The sequence below is a fragment of the Triticum aestivum genome, chromosome 2A (assembly GCF_018294505.1).
Source record: "Triticum aestivum cultivar Chinese Spring chromosome 2A, IWGSC CS RefSeq v2.1, whole genome shotgun sequence".
NCBI classification, from domain to species: Eukaryota; Viridiplantae; Streptophyta; class Magnoliopsida; order Poales; family Poaceae; genus Triticum; species Triticum aestivum.
Window position 1 is genome coordinate 239,876,944 of NC_057797.1, and position 25,200 is coordinate 239,902,143.

Here is a 25,200-nt window from a genome sequence, read left to right on the forward strand (position 1 = left end):
CCAAGTCAGGTCCAAATTAATGTTCAAACTTGAGTTCTAAATTAGTTGTGGGGCACATATCGAGGAAGCAATGAATAGTATCTCTGTCTAATATCTGGTTCACCTAGGGTATGCCTATGTTGTTCATCTTGGGTGGGAAACAAATAGTAAAGCAATCATCATCTGTCTTTTTATTAAATTAAAGCAATCATTAGCCTGCTATCATTATTTTTGGATCCATCAACTGGTTGTTTCCATCACTCTAAATTTCTGCATGCTCTCCTTACATAATCTCACCATATTTTTTTGTATGCATGTCAGATATTGTACATAGTCATGCTGAACATGTAGATAAAAAGAGAAGAGTTTTACGCGGCAATACAATGTCATGCAAACATTGCTCCATGGTGGGTTCAATGGCAGACCCTCCCCACCCCTCTCCAGATTGTAATCCATAGGAAGATATCTGTTCTGAGGCAGATTCAGACGCCGCTGACCACTCCTATTTATCCCCAAGGTGTTTGCTCTACCTTGGCATGATGATGTTAGTCATATCATGCATATTGCCTTGCAGTGCCTACTTTTGACATCATATATGTCATCTGCTTAGTTTAGACATGTTCTGTAATGCCACCTATTTAGTTTCTATATCATATATGGGAATTATGTAGTATCATGTCTTTTAGCCAGCCATAATATATGTGAAATGTGCAATGCCACCCTGTTTAACCAGGCATCATATATTTGAATGATATCTTGCCCATCCTTTTCTTCATTACATTTCCATTTGTCAACAATGTTTGTACATTAAACTACTCTTCCTGTGAATCAGCCATTTGGGTGGGAGATTGGAAAATTTGGTGTGGAAACAAGGCCTTCAGAGCAGACAATGCTACCTGTCATAGCAGATCTCTTGTTGGGTCCCGATAGCTCCTCAGAGATGGATTCAGAGACAGATGACCAGTCCTATTCCCCCACCGAGGTGTATGCTCTAACTTGGCATGGTTATACTGCTCATATCATGCATATGGTGTCTTGCATTGCATAGTTTAGACATCATATACACAATATTCAACACCGTGTTCTTAGTTCAGACATCATATCGAATGCCCTCTGTTTAGCATATAAATCACATATGTGAACTAAATGATGCGATCCTGATTACTTAGATAACATGTAGGTGAATTATGTCATGCGATCCTGTTTACTTATTCATCATATCTTTGAATTATGTTATGCTATGCTATCCAGTTTAGATACACATCATATATATGAAATTATGTCATGCTATCCGTTTTAGTTAAACAATATACATGTGAACTATTTCATGTCCTCTTTTTCCACACTATCTATTGCACCTATCTCTCATACAATGTCTGTACATTCAACTATGTTTCCTGTTTATCAGCCATTTGAATTGGAGCGGGTGATGCAAGTATCTAGCGGACTAAAAACACGGTCTTCAAATAAAACAGTACTACCTCTTGGTGGAGATAGCACCCCGGTTGTACATGCACGAGAACCAGCCCTACCACACATAACCCAAACTCTCGCAGATTGTACCCCTACTGCGATGGACAGAGAACCAACTTCACGCAATCTAACCCCAACCCCAGCAGATAGTAACCCAATTCCTGTTGACACAACACCATCTCCACCACAGAGCTCCCAAACAAGAGCAGTTAGTAAGGCAGCTCCAGTGCCCAAAGGGCCAGTACTACCACGACGAACCCCAACTCCGCCAGTTAGTACACCTATTCCTGTGGAGGAAGCACAACCAGCTAGTCGTAGTTTAGCATCTATCACATTTGATGTTGTTAAATTGTATGTGCGTATCTTCCCATCTTGGAAATATTATACTGAAGATGAAGGAAAATGCCAGTTGCAGGTGTTTGTCCAGGAGTTATGTGTAAGTAATGTTATTCATGGCAATTACTTTGCTTTGTCCCATACATCCTACCTCCATGATGGTTATAATACAACAAATTTTCCCATTTTTCTCTATAGAGAAGGACCGATTTGGAAACCCAGGATGAGGTAACCTGTGCTAATACCTCTGCTATCTTGAAGAATGCTTGGTGGTAGTATCGGAATTACCTAAAGAAAACTTACTTCACCGGCAAAGAAACTCATCAAATTCCCTTACGTTCTCATGAGACACATTTACTGGACAATGACTGGGAACGCCTTGTTCTATACTGGTCCCGAACCAAGAATGTGGTAAGGTCTATGAGCTCATTTTCTATTTTTAAGTACTATATTCTTACGTCTTACTGTACTCTGTTCATGTAGAACAAGTTCCTAAACCTGAAGAACAACTGTTCTAATTTAAGATTCCATTGCTATCATAGTTCAAAAAAGCACTAGGCGTTAATTGGGCGTTTTGCCACCGCCTTGCGCTTTACTGACCAAAGCGCATGCTTATGCACAGTTATGCACAGATTAAGCATAGTTATGCACAATGCGTTTTGCCAACGCCTAGAGCATAGGTGCGCTTAAGCGCTCGCTTAGGCGCGCCTTTTTAACTATGATTGCTATCATGCATACTGCTTTGCTCTTGTATCACTGTATTTACTCATACAAACTTATTTTTAAATTGAAGGATCCAATCAAAACTCCAATGGCACAGCAGGTATGTTCACGCATGTTTCTTTAACAGGTTTGCTCTTATCAATATCTCTGTTGATTTCAATTTCAACTATGTATACAGTTGACTTCTCATATCATTCACATTCCTAGCATCACAATAGAGCCAATAGTGTTGTTGTACATGTAGACCCGTGGTACCCATCTGAAATCATGTTGTGCTGTGTAGTTTCCCACGCTTTGTATTCTTTCACTGCTGCTTTGTCTTGAACTGATATGATTTGAACCGTGTCTCTATTTTGATTTGGCAAGACAATGCAGTGACCATAGGACATAGATATATGTTTGTTTGATGCTTTTATTATGTGCTAGTACTTGGCAATAAAAGACTTGGTAGTTTAATCCTGTCCACCTTACTAATGAACTGGTTCACCGAAATGAGTTTCATATACTACTACATGCTAAACCTATTATGTGTTTGCTTGTTTCTTCTTTTAGAATACTGACAGAATATTGGGGAAGAGTGACTTATTAAGCAATGGTAAAGGAAGTAATGCAGATAAGGTTCAGGATAGTGACACATCCTTGTCGGTCTCCAACAAAGCTGATAAAACAGCTAAGGAAGACTATCTCGAAGACAGTGAGACAACCCCAAAGTCCTGTCTTGGTTTAGTGTTCGAGTTACTGGCCACTACCACTTGCACAAGCTATTCAAACTCACTGTCTGAATCAGTTCAGTTTCTTGAGTCTCAATTACAAGCTGAAAGACATCGATTAGCTATGCTACGACAAGAAGCGGAAGGACTGCGGAAGTCCCTGGAGCATTCAGATGCATACTTTCTGGTGCAGCAGCAAGCGTTGGAGGATTTTAGCGCCAAACAGGACAAAGCTAATAAGCTTGCTAAGCTTATTGCCAGCATGGAGGATACCCAGGATAACATTTCTTGAGCTCTTCTGAAGTTGTTTTAGTTATGCTCTTGTTTTGTCGTCGCGTTTATTTGCACTGGTGGCCAATTTTGACGGCCAGTGTATGTAATATGCTGCTTTGTTCCCTATATTTGCACTAGTGGCGAACTTTGATGCCCAGTGGATGTAATATGTGTAATAGCAGTAATAGGCTAGCGTTAATTGCTTGCTTATTTATTTCCTTATTGTCTTGTTTAGTTGTTTGCTTGTAGTCACCACTACAAAAAAAGACACATCCGTGACATTTTGGGCCGAACGAATTTTTTTTCCTGTCATACATATGACACTTCTATGACGATAATTGTGACAAAACCCGGTATCATCATAGATGTGGTGGGCTCCTACTTCTATGACAAAAAATCATTACAAAAAATGGGCTTTTCGTCCTGGGCGGGCCGGAGATGCAGCTGCATGACATTCTTTGGGCTGTCCATGACGGAAAAAACCGTGGTAGAAGCGAGGGGGAGGAAAATTTCGGGGAGTTCCCGGTTATGGTGGGAGGTCGGGGGCCGAGCGATGCGCGTTTCTCTCGTACATGTACGCACGTGTGTGCGAGGCGTTGGGCTCTAACTGAACCCGAGCGATTGCACTGCAGGCTACGCGTTACTGAACCCGAGCGACCGATCGATGGCTGTTAACTGAACCCGATCGAGCGATTCCTTGGCTAGTGCTGCTAACTGAAGCCGATCGATGGGATGAACAGTGAGCATTGCGGGGGGGGGGGGGTTGAATGAACAGTGATCGGTGGCATTGCCTCTGGATGAACAAGACCCCGTGGTGTGGTGGAGGGCTGGATGAACAGTAGACGGTGGAGGGGTGCCCGTGGAGGGGTGGTTGAACAGGACCCCGTGGTGTGGAGGGCAGGATGAATAGTAGATGGTGGAGGGGTGCCCGTGGAGGGGTGGTTGAACAGGACCCCGTGGTGTGGAGGGCTGGATGAACAGTAGACGGTGGAGGGATGGTTGAACAGTAGCCGGTGGAGTAGCGCGCGGTGGAGGCTGGATGAACAGGAGCCCGTGGAGGCTGGAGGAGGTCGACGGTGGATGACCAGTAGCTCGTGGAGGCTGGAGGGGGTCGACGGTGGAGATGAACAGTATCCCGTGGAGTCCCGTTTTGCGGTACGCCACACCCCTCCCGATGAACAGGACCCCCGTTTCGACCGTAGCGCTCCAACACAAGTCCGTTTCCTCCATTTTGCGGTACGCCACACCCCTCCCGATCAACAGGACCCCCGTTTCGACCGTAGGAGGTCCGTTTCCTCCATTTTGTGGTACGCCACACCCCTCCCGATCAACAGGACCCCCATTTCGACCGTAGGAGGTTCGTTTCCTCTGTTTTGCGGTACGCCACACCCCTCCCGATCAACAGGACCCCTGTTTCGATCATAGGAGGTCCGTTTCCTCCGTTGTGCAGTACGCCAGGCCTCGTTTCCATCGCCTCTTCCGTCCAAGCCCTCCCGATGAACACGACCACGCATTCCGTTCCGACCCATGAACACGACGACGACGTTGTTTCTCCGTTCCGACCTAGCCATGTACACGAGCCCTCGCCGTACGTATGCGCGAGTAGGCGTTCTAGACCCCGCCCGTATGTACACATACGTGGCCGTATTTTCTTTCTTGCACTCTGGCCGCTGTACGTACGTGTACATGCTATGTGCGCGCCTCTACTACGACACGTGCGCGCCTCTACTACGACACGTGCGCGCCTCTACATCGACCAGTATGTACGTACACGTTCGCGACCAGAATGTCAACGCTACGTACACTTCGACCAGGTGGGTCCCGACTGTCACGCACTTCCTTGCCTGCGAAGATGTAGCTGGTGGGTCCCAGCAGTCAGGGGGCGAATCGTTTTTTTGCCCGGACGCACTTCCTTGCATGCGAAGATGTAGCTGGTGGGTCCCAGCAGTCGGGGGGCTGGTGGGTCCCAGCAGTCAGGGGGCGAATCGTTTTGGTTTTTTTGCCCGGACACACTTCCTTGCGTGCGAAGATGTAGCTGGTGGGTCCCAGCAGTCAAGGGGGCGAATCGTTTTTTTTGTCCGGACACACTTCCTTGCGTGCGAAGGTGTAGCTAGTGGGTCCCAGCAGTCAGGGGGAAACGTTTTTTTCGCGAAATACGGTGGCCCGTCCGGTGGGTCCCTGCTATCAGGTGGAGGAATGATTATTTTCTGCGTAATAAGGCGGCACTTCCTTGCTGGCGCCATTGACCCAGCTGTCAGCCTCTCCACGTACAGTCCACGTCCGATGGAAGTCGTTCCTTGACCAGGTTGACCACGCCGCGCCGAGAGCACCAGGGTGGTGGACGATGGCGAGGCCTAGGAAGGGACGACACAGAGGCAAGGAAGACTCGTCAGTTGTTTCCCACACGGAGGGGAGTACGACTGTACGAGGGTTTACTGGTTCATCTGCCGTCACCGGAGAATAACATCAGGTGTGGGTGAGTAGAGGGATGGCTAGGCCAGCGATGGGAGTACGGTCGGGCGGTGAGGCCTGTGCGGAAGCACAGCCGGCCGCGCGGCGGAGGGAGCAGGCAGTCCCGCCGGTGCTTGTTTGAGCGGCTGGAGCACAAAGAGCAGAGATTGAAGAAGCACGACTGCCGTTGGATGGACATCCAACTATCAGTGCTTGTGCGTCAACCTTTTTTTAGGAAAGCCTCAAATCTGTGGAAAACAACATACAACCCATCTGCCATTATTTCTAATAATTTACAGCCCATTTGCTAATTTTTAAGGTTTTCTTTGGAGACCATATTCTTTTTGTCAGCATTACAGCCCATATTGTGGCAACGGTTAAAAAATTATACGAAATTTTGCATATTTCGGTGCAGTCCGAACTGTTTTTAATCCTGAAATTTCGACTCACATTCAAACTGATTTTAAAAATAAATGTATATCAATATAAAATCCAACAAATTCTCCATGCATAAAAATTAATGTCATTTAAAATCTTGAAATGAAAAAAAGATATTTGAAACTAATTGCCGGTTTGATGTGTTTTAAAAATGTACAACCCATTTCTCATTACTGATGGGCCATTTTCTCGGCCAACCGAATGAAAGCTCTCCTCGTCTTGAAAGATTTGCAGCCCAACAGGCCTGACAAAGCGACTTACATGGCAAATCACAAAAAAACTAGGCTGTGGCCGTGGACCCAGTGTAAGCCTCTCCACGTACAGTAATCTTCCGATGGAAGTCGTTCCTTGACCACACCGCGCGGAGAGCACCACGGCAGTGGACGACGGCGAGGCCTAGGAAGGGGACGACGCGGAGCCGTGCAAGACGCGGCATGTCGGGACCCCGATCCTAAGTCACACTGATCTAGCATGTAACACTTCATATCACTTTGCGGCCTCATGCACGGTATTCCCACGGGTGCCACCTTACCTGGCCCGGGACCGTTTGCGCCTTTTGGCTCACGTATATGATAGTGTCGCTAGCATCCATATGATAGAAAACCCGGGCCGACATGACTAGTCGTGAACCCATAGTGTCACTAACTTACAGGGACAGGCATACATGAATCAACCTCGAGCATGTCGGTCAACAGCGTATGAATCCGGGCTGTAGCACTGGGCCAACAGGACTCCGGGAACCCGGGCTGTAGCATGCTAGACAGGACTCCGGATGTCACCGCGTGACATTTCCCCGAAGGGACAGACACAGGAACGAAGTGAATCACATCCGGCCAGTCAAGTGTTCCGGAGCAGTAGTGCTGGGCTAGCAGGACTCCGGTGAACCGGGCTGTAGCGGACTACTATGGCTCATGGAAGCACAAGACTACATTTCCCCATAAGAGAGGCTACCAGGGATAAACAACTAGGTTGTCGGATCCCACACATAGCCATACACGTTACACGTACGCATAACATGCAAGTATGCGCTGTACAACATGGCATCACAACATAACTCAAACTCATATAGATAAAGGCCCAGAAGAGCCACATAGCATTCAATACAAACAGGGGTCTCATGACCCATCATTCAGAGCATACAAGCAACGGAAGCATTACATGTCTGAGTACAGACAACTACAAAAGGAAAAGACTAAGAAGCCTGACTAAACACGACCGCCCCAAGGGTACAAGATCGTAGCTGGGATACAAGCCACTCGTCGAAGTCACTAGTGTAACCAACTGCAAAACATAAATAAGAAAACGTGAGTAAGAAGGTACTCAGCAAGTCTTACATCAGAACTATCTACATATGCAACATTATCAACAAGGGGGTGGTGGAGTTTTAACAGCAGCAAGCCAGCTTTGACTCAGTGGCTAGCCTATTCTACGAGTATCAGAAACTTCTTTGAGGTGAGAAGACGCACACGAGTCCACATATTCACCATATCAATACTCCACTACGGATCCATTCCCGTCTCCCTACGAGAAGGCCATCCATAGCACTCACGCTTATCTTGCGTATTTTAGAGTATCCACTTCAAGTTGTGTATGTACTACATAAGTCCTCCAAGTTTCCATATCCGTGGAAAACGGCTATTCGAATAGATATTGTTAACCCTGCAGGGGTGTACTTCTTCACACACGCTCTCGCCACTTATAGCCCTGTACACGTCATGTACCTCGGCAACCTTCAAGCGGAAGCCAGGCGAGGGTGTCAGCCACGACCTGACTAACCACACAAGTCTCTCGTCCAGGTTTATCGCCTATTCGAGTTCCATCTGCAAGGAGTTCCAGCCGAAGTCTCCAGTACAGCCCCAAACGATGTGTGCAGGGTTCCCAAGCCCACCATCCGGGTGCCACTTGGTACACGGTGCCACGGTGCCTAGTCTGTCCCAAGCCCGTCCCGTCGGACACCACCTGCTAGACAAGTAGCACTACCTACAAATGCCAGAAACTAGTTGCAACTCCTGGACAGAGATCAAGTGGATTAATAAGCCGAGAGGGGCCGGATAACCGGAACCCAATGTGTGGTAGTAACTGGACTTGGATAACATACACAGAACTCAGTGCTTAGGGACGGTTCCAATGAGACAACCCACCATGTACTCCTACATGGCCTCTCATCGCTACCTTTACCAAAACATGTTCACACACTTAGCCTTTATCGGTAGGACATGTTCACCACTCCGACTCATTCCCGATGAATCAGACCTGACACAACTCTAAGCATAGCTGGCATAAAGAAAACAAGCATGGATGAGCAGGCACATCAAGACTCAAGCAACTCCTACTCATGCTAGTGAGTTTCAACTATTTACTGTGGCAATGACAGGTCATGAGAGGAATGGGTTCAGCTACCGCAGCAGAAAAGTAGCAGTTGAATCATTGTTGTCCTAATGCAGTATAAGGAGAAGGAGCGAGAGAGTGGGATTTATCGAAATGCTCAAGGGGGTTTGCTTGCCTGATAGAACGACGAAGGGGCACTGCTCCTCTGACAGGTACTCGGGAACACCTTCCGGAGTGGAACCTATCGAGAAGAAACGGTGCGGGCAACCAATACACAAACAAATGCAACAAAATGATGCATGAACATGACATGTGCAAATGCTAGTGTTTGGTCTAATGCAAGATGCTACCAAGTTGGTTGGAGCCCATTTGAATTAATGATTCAAATGCAATTCAAAATGAAGCATTTAAAATGCCCATATTATGTTTTCACTTATACAGCATGTATAAATTGGTTTTTCATGCATGTAACTGGCATAAATGGATTCCTTGCATTTTCCTGATAATTTTTCATATATAAATTATTTCATTCTGAGCTACGGTTGAATTATTATGAATTTTTTGAAGTTTAGGCAATATTCTGGAATTTCCTGAGTTAAAATAATTATAGAAATCAATTATTGCATCTGCATGACCTCATAGTGACGTTAGCAGGTCAACGGCTCGGTCCAGGTCAAACTTGGACGGTGGGGCCTGCGTGTTAGTGTCACAAGGCTAAAACTATTTTAGTTAAACCTAAACTAGGTAATTAGCTGGGGCTGGCCCCACATGTCAATGACCCAGGGGAGGTCAAACCCCTGGTCAATAGGCCCAACACGCTGGTGGCTCGTCGCCGGCGACAACATGCATGGCGGAGGCTTGGGTTTCGCCCTCAGGCGACCAAAAGGACGGCGGAGGGGCTCTGCATGGAGGTGGGCGTGCGCCGCATCTAGGGAAACACACGAGGGGGGCCGGGGTGGCCGGAGTCGACGGCACCGACGAGCGGAGCGGCGCCGGAGTTCGGACGTCGATGGAATCGGGGCTACGAAGCACCAGGGAAGGAGCTGGTGAGTGCATCATGCTCCTAGGGGTGCGTTGAGCGCGCTGATGAGCTCAGACGCGGGTGGCAGCATCTGTGGCCGCGGCGGCGCCATGGACGGCGGCATCGAGCTTCGGCTGAGGTGGAAAACAGGGCTAGAGGACGAATGTGTCGACGGGGAGAGGGGCAAGGGTGAAAGTGTGTTATATCGACTAGAGGGGGGGGGGGTGAATAGGCGATTTTTATGGAAGTCTTCAAAACTTGGGAGTTATGAAGACAAACGATAGAAATAAACCTAATACCCTGCAGCGGAAGGTAGACTACACTAGGCAAGCCATAGTCAAGTATTCAATAGAGTGAAAGCACAATGACTAATAGCAGCAATGTAGTAAGGATCAGGTAGGAAGATATTGTGAAGCCAGACAGAACACGCATTCACTCAGTGAAGACAAAAGATAGTGCAAACATACAATGACTTCACAAGGAGTAACAGTAAGTAAAGGGAAGGGAAGATGAAACCAGTGACTCGTTGAAGACAATGATTTGTTGGACCAGTTCCAGTTGCTGTGACAACTGTACGTCTGGTTAGGGCGGCTAGGTATTTAAACCTTAGGACACACAGTCCCGGACACCCAGTCCAACACGCAGCTCAGGACACCCAGTCCTCACCGTATTCCCCTTGAGCTAAGGTCACACAGACCTCGCCCAATCACTCTGGTAAGTCTTCAAGGTAGACTCCCAAACCTTCACAGACTTCGTTCACCGGCAATCCACAATGTCTCTTGGATGCTCAGAACGCGACGCCTAACCGGCTGGAGGATGCACAGTCCTCAAGTGTAATAAGTCTTCAGATCACACAGACAAGAAGACTTAAGTGATGCCTAATTCTCTTTGGCTCTGGGTGGTTAGGGCTTTATCCTCGCAAGGAATTCTCTCTCAAAGGCTTCGAGGTGGGTTGCTCTCAAACGACAAAAGCCGTACTCTCAATCTGAGCAGCCAACCGTTTATGGTTGTAGGGGGTGGGCTATTTATAGCCACTTGGCAACCCGACCTGATTTGTCCGAAATGACCCTGGGTCACTAAGGAACTGACACGTGTTCCAACGGTCAGATTTCAAACTCACACGGCAACTTTACTTGGGCTGCAAGCAAAGCTGACTTGTCCGACTCTGGACAAGATTCGCTCTCATAGTCTTCACTCGAAGACATAGGTTTTGGTTAGGCATCACTTCAGTCATTCTGACTGGTTCTCTTGGACCCCACTTAACAGTACGGTGGTTCCTATGACTCAACACAAAAGAAAAGAACTACGAAAGATCTAAGTCTTCGAGCTCCATAGGCTTCATGTGGTGTCTTCTCTTGTCATAGTCTTCAATGTGAATATCTTCATATACCACCTTTGACTTCAATGTCTTCATACATTTTTAGGGGTCATCTCTGGTAGGAAAACCGAATCAATGAGGGACTTCTACCTGTGTTATCCTGCAATTCTCACAAACACATTAGTCCCTCAACTAGGTTTGTCGTCAATACTCCAAAACCAACTAGGGGTGGCACTAGATGCACTTACAATCTCCCCCTTTTTGGTGATTGATGACAAACTAGTTGAAGTTTTCAACGGGGAATATAATCTGTGAAATTGTAAAGGATAAGGAATTGTCTTCATAAGTTGCAAGGGCTCCCCCTGAAGATGTGCATATAAGTAATTTGCTTTTGGAATGCAAATGCACATGGCAGGTTGTACTTGTGGAGATCCACTTCAACTTATGATGACAATCCACTATGCATGTGAAAGTATATGAAGATAATGACATGCATAATGGAAAATGGACGTCTGCAGAATGATCTAAGTGCGGAATTTATCGTCGCACATGCGGAATTTATCATCGCAAAACAAGGTGGCAGATAAGTAGCAGACGACCATCGAGTTTAAGTGTTACAACTCAAAGAACCAAATGTAGCAAAACGAGAGTTGTAAGCACGAAGCAAAATATAAAGCACCCGCCCATATGGACCCGCTTGAAGACTATCAACCTCATATGCTTCTCCCCCTTTTGTCAGTAAGGACCAAAAAGGTTTGAAGACATAGAGCATCTACTCGTTCCCATGAGGAGTAGGTGAAGCAGCAGGGTCGTTGGTGGTGTTTGGCGGTGCTGAAGAGCTTGGAGCAGAGTCGAAGCGTGCTGAAGGAGGTGGCGGTGAAGTAGCATCGTCTTCATCCTCGATGACTCTGGCAGTCACAGTTACAGCAGAGGAAGAGAACTCGGAGTCTTCAAGGGATGGAGTTCCTCGCAGCACAGCCCTTCGAGAAGGTGTGGAGTCAAACTTGAATCGCTCAGTGAAGCCATCCTCTTGAAGATCATCTTCAGAACACATCATCGTTAGCCCTTTCCATGTGCGGCGACAGGTTTCATGGGCAACGAAAGCATTCTTGGTGGCAAGATTGCGAATGCGATTAACATCCACCAAGAGGCTTTTCATCTGACGCTTCAGCCAGTCATGATGCCTATCCTGTTTCTGATGAAGAGCCACAAGAAGCTCTCGGTCGTTGAGAACACGAGTGCGCTTCTTGGGTCGTGGAGCAGTTGTACTATCAGTGGCTTCAGTGGAAGCAGGGTGTGGTGCACGTGTAGTGCCAGCCAAAGGATACACCCGAGTGACTGCTTCAACTCCTTCAATGTTCTGAGAGAAACTCTGATGCTCTGCATTCTGAAGACTTAGAGGTTCCTTGGCAGGCTCAGGATAGATGGCTTCAGTAGAGATATCCACATCAGGCAGAAAAATCCGATGATTGCGAGCAGATGGCTGATATGAGATATCGGAGTGAAGTTTGATTAGCCGCATTACCCATGGGGCGTAGAACTTCAAGCCAAACAGATCAGAGCCTGATGCAGCAAGTTGGCGAATGAAGAAGTCCTGTGCATTGAAGCATTTTCCATGAAGAATATAGAAGACCAAAGTCTTCATTGCACCCTCAAGCTTGGCATTTGGAGAGTGCCCTTTGATGGGCCAGAGAGTTCGCCTGATGATGTGATAAATGGTTCTTGGCAGATACTCAAGGTCTTCAACGAAGAACTCCGTGGGATAAGCAGCATCTTGGGGCAATGGCTTCATCATGCTGAGCATCTGACTCATATCAGGTTCAGGCTTCTGAAAGATGCTCTCAATAGCTTCACTATGCAGCTGACAGCCATGCTCGTAGAGATCGCCAGGAGTGGGCAAGCCAGTGAGCTCAATGATGTCAAAGGCTTTGGCTTCGTGATGAACGTTTCCAGTCATCCACTCCAGGACCCAAGTCTTCGGATCTCTGCTATACCCGCGGATGTGAAGTGTGGCATAGAATTGGAGCAGCAGCTCTTCATTCCAATGCTCTTGGTCAGTAACGAACGACAGCAGTCCAACTTCCTTGAAGCAATCCAAAGCTTCTTCCAGACAGGGCAGACCAGCTATAGCTTCAATGTCAAGGCGCTTGTGTGGGAAGATGCGACCTTGGTTGTAAAGAATGCATGAGTAATAGCTTCGCCGAGGATAGCTCCAGAACCGATCAGATGATATCCTTTCCCTTGAGTAGGGGTTCCTGGAGCTATCGAAGAATGTGTTGTCTGCCCTGAAGCCATTGATATTGAAGGAGTCAGGTGCTGATGCAGGACCTGGGAACCTTGGCAAACTTGGGATTGGCTTCTGTACCTGAGGCCTGTGCTCAACATGATAGTCGAACTGGGGACCGGCAGCAGACTCGGGAACAGAAGTGGCGGGATCAGTGGCTTCGCTGTCTTCTGATGCTTTTGTTGGGAGGGCTCCACATTAGCTTCATTGGTGGTTGTGGCAGCCGCAAGATTTTCAAGCACGTTCCCCTTGAGAACTGCTTCTTGGTGGGACAGGGGAGTGGCAATTTGTGGGACTTCTTCTTCCGCCGCTGATGCAGCCGGATTGTCTTCAGCAGAGACTTGAGGCCTTGGACCTTTGTGAAGCCTGCGCAACATAGGCGATGCCTGTGGAGTTGGAGTTGGGTGGGCCTCATAGTCTTCTTCCTCTTGTGGGCGATCCGCCCATGAAGCATTTTGTGCAATTGGCGTCATTGGACGACCAATGCTGATGAGTTCGCTGTTCTCAAGCTGAGGAAGGACTGCACCATCTTCTACATGGTCATGTTGACCAATGTCTTTAGCAGCGATGGGGTCAGCTGCTGGAAAGTCTTCAGCTTCATGAGCCTCTGTGGAAGCAGGCTCATGGATAGTCAGTTGGCGTTCAGCTTCAGGATAGACCATAGAAATGGGTTCAACTATCAAGGGCTCCATGGGAGCAGCCCGATCTTTCTTGGTCTTCCTCTTCTTCTTGGAGGGGGCAGTAGGAGAGGCTTCAGAATGTTTCCTCTTCCTGGCTTCAGCCTTAGCAGTCCTCGTCTTCTTGAGCTCTGAAGCGGTTGACCAGCTTTTTGGCTTCGAGCCAGTCATTCTTGTTGGGAAGACAATAGGAACTGCTTCCTGCCTTGGTGCGTCGGGTTCAGCCGTAGCAGGCTTCTTCTTCTTCTTTGCGGCCATCCTGGGGTCGATGCCAGGACGCCCAAGGGCCTTGCGCTTCTCAGCCTCGTTGTAGCCTTGCACACACTTGTCAGCCAGGCTCTTCATGCGCTCACGAGAACCCTGAGCTTCTGCGTGTTTCTTGAGAAAGGCTTCTTTAAGCTCGTGCAACATGAGCTTGAAGTTGTTAACCTCTTGTACGCTGAGCTTGGCCATATGCTTCTTGAACTGAGCTTTTTCATAGTCAATCTTTTGCTTCAGTTCGACGATGCGCTGAGCTAGAGCTAGCTCTGAAGCAATGGCACCATGGAAGGCGACACTAAGACCAATGGGAAGTTGCAGGTCTTCGAAGCTGAGGTTGGGCGTTTCAAAACCACTCATCAATGAAGTTGTCGATGATTGCCACGTCAAAGAGAGGAAAATCATTGAAGATTTATGCTTCTTCTTTGCTCTTGATGAGTTGCTCAAGAGCGTCATCTGCAAGATCTTCATCACTGGACAGATTGATGGCATCGTTTTGCAGAATTGCAGCAGCTGTCAGTTCTTGGCCGGTGTGTGGCAGAGGCATCTTGACTTTCTGGGGCTTGGAGATGCGTGATAAGTCTTTAGACTGCACACTATCTTCAGGATGTGCAGTGGCCAGTGGCTTCGCCCGTGAGATTTTTGTTGCAGAGGCAGGCTTTGAAGCTTTAGGCTGCTTCAACTTCTTTGGCTTCGGCGCTGCAGGTGCTTCATCTGATTCAGCGTCATCTGCAGGCTCATTCACGGCTATCCTTGAACCACGATGTGAGTGATGAGACCTTCCAAGTTGTAGAAGGGCCCAAGAAGATTGAGTTCAGCTTCACGAGTTCCATCGGCACGGGGAGCAGAGGGACCAGGGTTGAAGTCTAATCCTAAAGACTTCTTGTTCTGCTTCGCTGAGTTCTCGGCAAACTGGAAGTTGCGCTTAAACAGATTGTCGTCACGACACCATAGCAGTGACGATGGGTCAGCTTCCGCAGGCTGTGGTCCACGGACCATGCAGGCATAGAAGCCTTGTTCAATGGCTTCATCTCTGGTCCTGGGTTGAAGATTTTTGTATAGGATGTCTCCCCATGGTCTCTTGATGGCGTTTTTCTCAGCATATTCCTGGGTTACAAATCGGTATTTGAACCATTGTTCTGCCCAATATCTTCGAATCCATTGGATTCGGGTCTTGCGCTGATTGTAATCCTCTTCAGGATCTGTCTTGTACAGTTCTGAGAGGTCATCTGGCAGATCTCTGGATGTTTCTCCATGACGCTTTCTGCCACCCTTCCTTGCTGTTTTCTCTGAAGCCATAAACTTTAACTTGAAAGGCTTCAACACGTTCAAAGGCTTCAAAGGTTTTCGCTTGCTGGACCAACAGGAACTGGCTTCGGGAGAATTTATGTGATGCTGTAAGAATTCTGCAAATGAATGCAGACTATGAGAACCAAAGGATTCTCCCACGGACATGTACCTGTGACAGCATTAAGGTGCGAGGGAAGGGGAAGAGGTCATATGCATTCTCAGAAGATTTTGAAGATAAATCAGTTTAGAAGACATTGACCTCATCATGCAAAGACATTCACTCATAGATAAGGAGTTGGTTCCAGATTTGTATGAATCCACAGATCAGTATAAGTGAGGAATCTAACTACTTTGTGAAGTACAAGTGAATATACTAGGCATGTTATGAGATGCAGTATGAGAGAGATCTAACTTGTGTGAATAGAAACTGCTTGTGGTAGAAAGTGACAAAGCCATAGGATCAACGGTGCTGTAAAAAGGAAGTTTTATTTACCACACTAAGAACTGCTAGACGGAGTGGAAGATGAGGCCGAGCAGTTCGATCTTCCGTGCCCTAACTTGGCGACGGAGGACACCTACAGCGACGGCGGAGAGGACGATGTCTGCGGTCGGCGTGAAGACGGCGTCGAAGAGGTTGCGGCAGCGAAGCGCTTCGTCGCCGGCGTTGTCGAGGGCTAGCGGTGGCACTAGGATTCGTGCGAGAGTGGAAGAAGAGATAATGGCCGCTGTGAAGTGTGCATTTATAGGTACAGGGGCGGCACTGCGCTATTACACAGGTGCCCCTGGCGATTTGCATCTGAGGAACACGTGGCTATTATGCAGAATTTTGGGGTTTGTTCCACGTCCCACGCACGCCTGGATTGTAGGTGGTCGTTCCTACTTCTCCGGGTTTCATGTGGAGGAATGAGCATTGAAAACAGACTTAATGGTTGTCTCTGTATCTTCTGCTGAAGGACACAGAGAAGACATTCGACAGTTTCAATAGAATGCATATGATTTGGAGAGATAGAATTTGAGATAGAAAGCATAGAGAGGTTAGGGTCCGATCACATTCACTTAGTTCAAAAGATTCAACAAGAAGACATAGCTATAAGTGAATGCTGTAGAGGACAGAACACTAATATATATATATCTATATAATCAACATAAGGAAGATAATCATGAAGATATGTTGAGATCGAAGCCAAACCAAATGTGAAGACGTTGCAAAGTAACGCCATGAGTGAAACACTTCAAAATAGAACGTTTGGTGGTGGCATTACCCACCGTATAGGAAGTATTAGACCCAGACACGGCACACAATTATCGTGGCGCTCTGAAGTCAAATTCCACATTAATGTATTCACACTTAGAATGTATGTCTTCATTGATTGAAGATATACTTTACTTCATGTGTTGCACATCTAAGTCATCAATATGCATAAGGGTTAGGATGTGTGCCTGATCACAGGACATTTGAGGATTCCAGGATATTTAGCTCACACCGTAACTTGCGAAATCTCTTCTCATCCAAGGGCTTGGTGAAGATATCTGCCAATTGCTCTTCAGTGTTGACGTGTATGATATCAATATCTTCCTTCACAACATGATCTCTGAGAAAGTGATGACGAATTTCAATGTGCTTTGTCTTCGAGTGCTGAACTGGGTTGTTGGCAATCTTGATGGCGCTTTCGTTGTCGCAGTAAAGTGGCACTTGCTTCAGATGAATGCCATAGTCCTTGAGTGTTTGCTTCATCCACAGAAGCTGAGCGCAGCAAGATCCAGCAGCAATGTATTCAGATTCAGCAGTGGAGAGAGATACACAGTTCTGCTTCTTTGAAGACCAACATACAAGTGATCGTCCCAGAAAGTGACATGTGCCTGATGTAGACTTGCGATCAACTTTGTCACCAGCATAATCAGCATCCGAGAATCCAACCAGATCAAACTCTGAGCCCTTTGGATACCATAATCCTAGAGTTGGGGTGTGAGCCAAATATCGAAGAATTCGCTTCACAGCTAAGTGATGCGACTCCTTTGGTGCCGCTTGAAATCGAGCACACATGCAAACACTAAGCATAATATCTGGCCTAGATGCACATAGATAAAGTAAAGAACCAATCATGGAGCGGTATACCTTTTGATCGAACTCTTTACCATTGTCGTCGGGACCCAGATGATGTTTGGCTGGCATTGGTGTTGTGAAGCCTTTGCAGTCTTGCATACCAAACTTCTTCAGGCAATCTTTGAGATACTTCTCTTGAGATATGAAGATGCCGTTGCGTTGTTGTCGTATTTGAAGACCGAGGAAGAACTTCAGCTCTCCCATCATGGACATCTGATATTGCTCTTGCATCATATATCCAAACTCTTCACTGTACTTCTGATTGGTGCAGCCGAAGATAATGTCATCCACATATATTTGGCACACAAACAGTTCACCATCATATGTCTTCGTGAAGAGAGTGGGGTCTAGGGAACCAGGTATGAAGCCTTTGCTCTTCAGGAAGTATTTGAGTGTGTCATACCAGGCCCGAGGGGCTTGTTTGAGGCCATACAGTGCCTTGTTGAGCTTGTATACCATGTCAGGATGTTTTGGATCTTCAAAGCCAGGCGGTTGTGCAACATACACTTCTTCTTCAATCTTGCCATTGAGAAAAGCACTCTTCACATCCATTTGATATAGAAGTATGTTATGATGATTTGCATAGGCCAGCAGTATGCGTATGGCTTCAAGTCTAGCCACAGGAGCAAATGTTTCATCGAAGTCAATGCCTTCCACTTGAGTATATCCTTGAGCAACGAGACGAGCTTTGTTTCTGACAACTTGACCATGCTCATCTTGCTTGTTGCGGTATATCCATTTGGTGCCTATTATATTGTGCTTCCGTGGATCAGGACGCTTAACCAGTTCCCATACATTATTCAGCTCAAACTGTTGAAGCTCTTCTTGCATAGCTTGAATCCATTCAGGTTCCATGAAGGCTTCTTCAACTTTCTTGGGTTCTGTTATTGAGACGAATGCGAAGTGCCCACAGAAATTTGCTAGCTGAGTTGCCCTTGAACGAGTGAGTGGACCGGGTGCATTGATGCTATCAATTATTCTTTCAATCTGCACTTCATTGGCAACGCGAGGATGTACAGGGCGAAGACTTTGCTCTTGCTGATCATTGTCGTTGTTAGAAGGAATGTCTTCAGGCTGAGCATTGTCTTCATGTTGATCAGGTGCTGAGATGATAAGTTCTTCTTCAGGATGAGCTTCAGAAGGTATAATTTCTCCAGTTCCCATTAGCTTGATTGATTCACTGGATGGAACTTCATCTAGCACATTTGGCAGTTGCTCTCTTTGTGAACCGTTGGTCTCATCGAACCGCACATCCACTGTTTCAACCACTTTGTAATGAAAGAGATTGAAGACTCTGTAGGAGTGCGAATCCTTTCCATATCCAAGCATAAAACCCTCATGTGCTTTTGGTGCAAACTTTGAGGTGTGATGTGGGTCCTTGATCCAGCACCTTGCGCCAAATACTCTGAAGTAACTGACATTTGGCTTCTTGCCAGTAAGGAGCTCATAAGATGTCTTGTTCAGAAGCTTGTGAAGATAAACACGATTGATTGTATGGCATGCAGTATCAATGGCTTCAGGCCAGAATTTTCTTGGGGTCTTGTATTCATCTAGCATCGTTCTGGCCATCTCAATGAGTGTTCTGTTCTTGCGTTCGACGACGCCATTCTGCTGTGGCGTGTACGGGGCTGAGAATTCATGTGTGATGCCCAAGGTATCAAGATATGTATCAAGGCCAGTGTTCTTGAATTCAGTGCCATTGTCACTTCTGATGTGCTTTATCTTGGCGCCATAATTGTTCATAGCTCGATTGGCGAAGCGTCTGAAGACATCCTGCACTTCAGTCTTGTAAAGGATTATGTGCACCCAAGTATATCTAGAATAATCATCAACAATGACAAAGCCATAGAGACAAGCAGTAGTAGTAAGAGTTGAGTAATGAGTGGGACCGAAAAGATCCATGTGAAGCAGTTCGAAGGGTCGAGTAGTGGTCATGATTGTCTTCGAGGGATGTTTGGCCCTCGTCATCTTCCCTGCTTCACAGGCACCGCATAAGTGATCTTTCTTGAACTTGACGCCCTCGATGCCTATGACATGCTTCTTCTTTGCAAGGGTGTGGAGGTTCCTCATGCCAGCATGCCCAAGCCTCCGATGCCAGAGCCAGCATTCTGAAGCTTTTGCTAGAAGACATACGGCAAGCTGTGGTCCTGCTGAGAAATCTACCACGTACAAATCATCTTTTCGATACCCTTCAAATACTAGAGACTTGTCAGATTCCATTAGTACAAGGCAACGATATTTTCCAAATATTACGATCATGTTCAAATCGCAAAGCATTGAGACAGACATTAAGTTGAAGCCAAGGGATTCAACAAGCATGACTTTATCCATGTGTTGATCCCTTGAGATTGCAACTCTACCTAGACCCAATACCTTACTTTTACCAGTGTCAGCAAATGTGATGTGGCTCTTGTCGGATGGACGTAAGGTTGAGTCCATAAGAAGGCTTCTTTTGCCAGTCATGTGATTTGTACACCCACTATCAATAATCCATTCTGAAGACGCTGGTGTCGTACCCTACAGTGCAGTTAGGGGGATAGGCTTCACCAAGAGCATTGTGAAGCAAAAACATTTGACGAACCAATGGGTTATGAAAGCTTAGATCCAGATTAGGACTAATAGGGAGAGTAGCAAGCGATTCAGGAACGAAGTACATAGTAAGACCATTCGGGCATTTGATCTTGCGCCCTACAAGATGTTTAAGGTCCCCAGCAATAGCGTCAGACGATTTTGGTTTTCTGCTGGAGACCTTTCCCTGCAAAAGAGAGTTAAGCTTTCTTAGCCACCCACATCTTCAAGGGTGGCTTAGAAGCAATAAGTCTAAGTGCAGCATCTGAGAATTTTGGCTTTGGAGCCCTAGCAAACAGTCTTGCAGGCGGACAATAGTACTCATAAGAATAAGCAGAATAGTTCTTGGTCTTATGAACATGGCGGTTTGATGAACCGCTCTCATATTCATATGCCTGAGTATGGTTTCCCTGCAAAGCATTTGCGTTAGTGCGACTCAGGTGAGTCCTCTGTCTGTATGAAGCCTTTGGACCGTATGAAGCCTTTGGTCTGAGGTTTGTCTTCTTCACGTGAGGTGTCATGATGACATTCACAGGAAGATTCTCCAGACACCTTTTCGGAACCCAGATCTTCTTCATAGGCGGTCCATTCCTGCAGTTAGTACCAATGTACCTGGCAAACACTTCACCATTCTGATTCTTAAACAGTTTATAGTTTGCATCAAAGGATTCATCAATGATAATGGGGTTAGCACAAGTGAAGCCAGATAGATTGGATGGATCTGCTGAAGGTTCCTTTGCAGCAACCCACATGGTTTTACGGTACTGCTCAGGTTTCCAGTAAGAGCCATCATCATTCGTTTTCCTTACGAACCCAACACCTTCTTTCCTTGGGTTTCGGTTCAGAATCTGCTTTTTGAGGACATCACATAGTGTCTGATGCCCTTTAAGACTTTTGTACATCCCTGTTTCAAGCAATGTCTTCAACCTAACATTCTCATCAGCAATAGTGGTGGTATCCTCAGCAGAGGGGTTAGTTACCACATCAACAGTTGAAGATATTGCAACAGCAGTAGCAGTAGAACATTCAGCAACAGAAGTAGCATTATCACGCTCAATGCATTTAAGACATGGTGGTTCAAATCCTTCCTGAGCGGAACTGATGTGTTTGGCGCGAAGTGACTCGCTTTCCTTTTGAAGATCTTCATGAGCCGCTCTCAATTTCTCAAGATCTTGCTTCCTTTGAAGATAATCATAGGAAAGCTTTTCATGAGTTGTTGAGAGAGTTTCATGACAACTTTCTAGTTCCTGATACTTAACGTGAAGATTTTTTATGTCTTCAATTAAGGATTCAGATCGAGTCATTTCAGCACCTAATAGATCATCACTTCTGTCTAACAGTTTTTGAATATGTTCCATAGCTTTCTGTTGTTCAGTTGCAATTTTAGCAAGTGTTTTGTAGCTGGGTTTTGAACCACAATCAGAGTCATCGTCACTAGATGTTTGATAGTGAGTAGTGCGTGTGCCATGAAGCAGTAGGTAGAAGCGGAGTAGTCCTTGTCATTTGCATCGGTGTCGGTGATGAAGTCATTGTCTTTAGTGTTAAAGATGGACTTGGCAATGTATGCTATAGCCAGACTTGCGACACCTGAATCGGACTCCTCCTCAGACTCCACCTCCGCCTCCTCAGAAGCAGACTCCTCCTCTGAATCCATTTCCTTGCCAACAAACGCACGTGCCTTGCCAGATGAGCTCTTCTTGTGTGATGAAGACTTTTAGGAAGACTTGGAAGAAGACTTTGAGTATTTCTTCTTCTTCTTGTCGTCAGAGTCATATTCCTTGCTCTTCTTCTTCTTTTTGTTCTCATTGTCCCACTGTGGACACTCAGAAATGAAGTGGCCAAGTTTCTTGCACTTGTGACATGTTTTCTTCTTGTAGTCATGAGCAGAAGCTTCATCATTCCTTGAGCTTGATCGGGAAGACTTTCTGAAGCCTTTCTTCTTGGTGAATTTTTGGAACTTCTTGACAAGCATAGCAAGTTCCCTTCCAATGTCTTCAGGATCATCAGAACTGCTGTCAGATTCTTCTTCAGATGAGGAGACCGCTTTTGCCTTCAAGGCATGAGTTCGCCCATAGTTTGGACCGTAGATATCTCTTTTCTCAGAAAGCTGAAACTCATGTGTGTTGAGCCTTTCAAGTATGTCAGATGGACCGAGTATCTTGAAATCAGGACGTTCTTGAATCATCAGGGCTAGGGTGTCAAACAAACTATCAAGTGATCTCAGTAGTGTCTTGACGACTTCATGTTTGGTGATCTCAGTAGCGCCGAGGGCTTAAAGCTCATTTGTGATGTCAGTGAGTCGGTCAAATGTGAGCTGGACATTCTCATTGTCATTTCGCTTGAAGCGGATGAAGAGGTTGCGAAGGACACTGATTCTCTGATCTCTCTGGGTTGAGACGCCTTCATTGACCTTGGAGAGCCAGTCCCAGACCATCTTAGATGTCTTCAAAGCACTCACACGGCCATACTGTCCTTTGGTCAGATGACCACAGATGATATTTTTGGCAGTAGAGTCCAATTGAACAAATTTCTTGACATCAGCAGCAGTGACACCTTCTCCAGCCTTGGGAACGCCGTTCTCGACGACATACCATAGGTTGACGTCAATGGCTTCAAGATGCATGCGCATCCTATTCTTCCAGTAGGGATATTCAGTTCCATCGAAGACGGGGCACGCAGCGAAGACTTTAATTATCCCTGCAGTCGACATAGCTAAAACTCCAGGTGGTTAAACCGAATCACACAGAACAAGGGAGCACCTTGCTCTGATACCAATTGAAAGTGCGTTATATCGACTAGAGGGGGGGTGAATAGGCGATTTTTATGAAAGTCTTCAAAACATGGGAGTTATGAAGACAAACGATAGAAATAAACCTAATACCCTGCAGCGGAAGGTAGACTACACTAGGCAAGCCATAGTCAAGTATTCAATAGAGTGAAAGCACAATGACTAATAGCAACAATGTAGTAAGGATCAGGTAGGAAGATGTTGTGAAGCCAGACAGAACACACAATCACTCAGTGAGGACAGAAGATAGTGCAAACATACAATGACTTCACAAGGAGTAACAGTAAGTAAAGGGAAGGGAAGATGAAACCAGTGACTCGTTGAAGACAATGATTTGTTGGACCAGTTCCAGTTGCTGTGACAACTGTACGTCTGGTTAGGGCAGCTAGGTATTTAAACCTTAGGACACACAGTCCCGGACACCCAGTCCTGAACACGCAGCTCAGGACACCCAGTCCTCATCGTATTCCCCTTGAGCTAAGGTCACACAGGCCTCGCCCAATCACTCTGGTAAGTCTTCAAGGTAGACTCCCAAACCTTCACAGACTTCGTTCACCGGCAATCCACAATGTCTCTTGGATGCTCAGAACGCGACGCCTAACCGGCTGGAGGATGCACAGTCCTCAAGTGTAATAAGTCTTCAGATCACACAGACAAGAAGACTTAAGTGATTCCTAATTCTCTTTGGCTCTGGGTGGTTAGGGCTTTATCCTCGCAAGGAATTCTCTCTCAAAGGCTTCGAGGTGGGTTGCTCTCAAACGACAAAAGCCGTACTCTCAATCTGAGCAGCCAACCCTTTTATGGTTGTAGGGGGTGGGCTATTTATAGCCACTTGGCAACCCGACCTGATTTGTCCGAAATGACCCTGGGTCACTAAGGAACTGACACGTGTTCCAAGGGTCAGATTTCAAACTCACACGGCAACTTTACTTGGGCTGCAAGCAAAGCTGACTTGTCCGACTCTAGACAAGATTCGCTCTCATAGTATTCACTCGAAGACATAGGTTTTGGTTAGGCATCACTTCAGTCATTCTGATTGGTTCTCTTGGACCCCACTTAACAGTGCGGTGGTTCCTATGACTCAACACAAAAGAAAGAGAACTACGAAAGATCTAAGTCTTCGAGCTCCATAGGCTTCATGTGGTGTCTTCTCTTGTCATAGTCTTCAATGTGAATATCTTCATATACCACCTTTGACTTCAATGTCTTCATACATTTTTTAGGGGTCATCTCTGGTAGGAAAACCGAATCAATGAGGGACTTCTACCTGTGTTATCCTGCAATTCTCACAAACACATTAGTCCCTTAACTAGGTTTGTCGTCAATACTCCAAAACCAACTAGGGGTGGCACTAGATGCACTTACAAATGGCGTAGGAGCTCACAGCGGTTCCACAGGGTTGGTCAGTGGGCTCAGGGAGGGCCTGGTGGCGGCAAATCGATAGTGGTGGACGGCGGAGCCCGAGGTGGAAGACGATGGCGATGGCGGTGTTCCAGGGCGTCCGACGCCATGCGTCTCGTCGAGGAGGCGTAGCCCACAACAGCGGAGCGCGTGGACACGATGGAGGGACGAGGGGGAGGCAGTGGCCGCGACAACGGCGAGAGGTGGCATCGGCTGCGCTCGGGTGTGTGCGAGAGAGGGTGACAGAGGAGAGGAGAAGCACGTGGGAGAGTGAGAGGGGGTAGGGGAGGCTGCATGGCGTCTCTAGGGGCATCTAGAGGGAGGCGGCAAGCAGGAGGTGGCCGGGCGTGCTCTGGCGTGCGTCGGCCACGCGCTCGGCGTCCTCCTGGCGGGAGGTAAGTGGTGACTGGCAGAGGCCAGTGGGCTGGGCCTCTGCTGGGCCGGCTGGGGGTGCCAGGTAAGAGTTTTTCCCTTTTTGTTTTCTTTTTCTATTTCTGACATTTGTTTTTGACTTAAAAGTAAATACCAACACAGTTATAAAAATGTTGAGATTCCTTGTGACCACTAGTTATAATATACGAGAGGCCCTCACCAAATTCCAACATTTTTGGAGCCTTTAAAATATTTATATTATTTTAAACAGCTCCAATTCAAATACATATGGGTTGATTCAAAAATCCAAAATGTTTAGCAAAAATGTGCATCACCACTGGTTGTTGTTTGCAACATATCCCAAGGACCATGAACATTTTTGAACAACATTTTGAGTTTATTGAAATT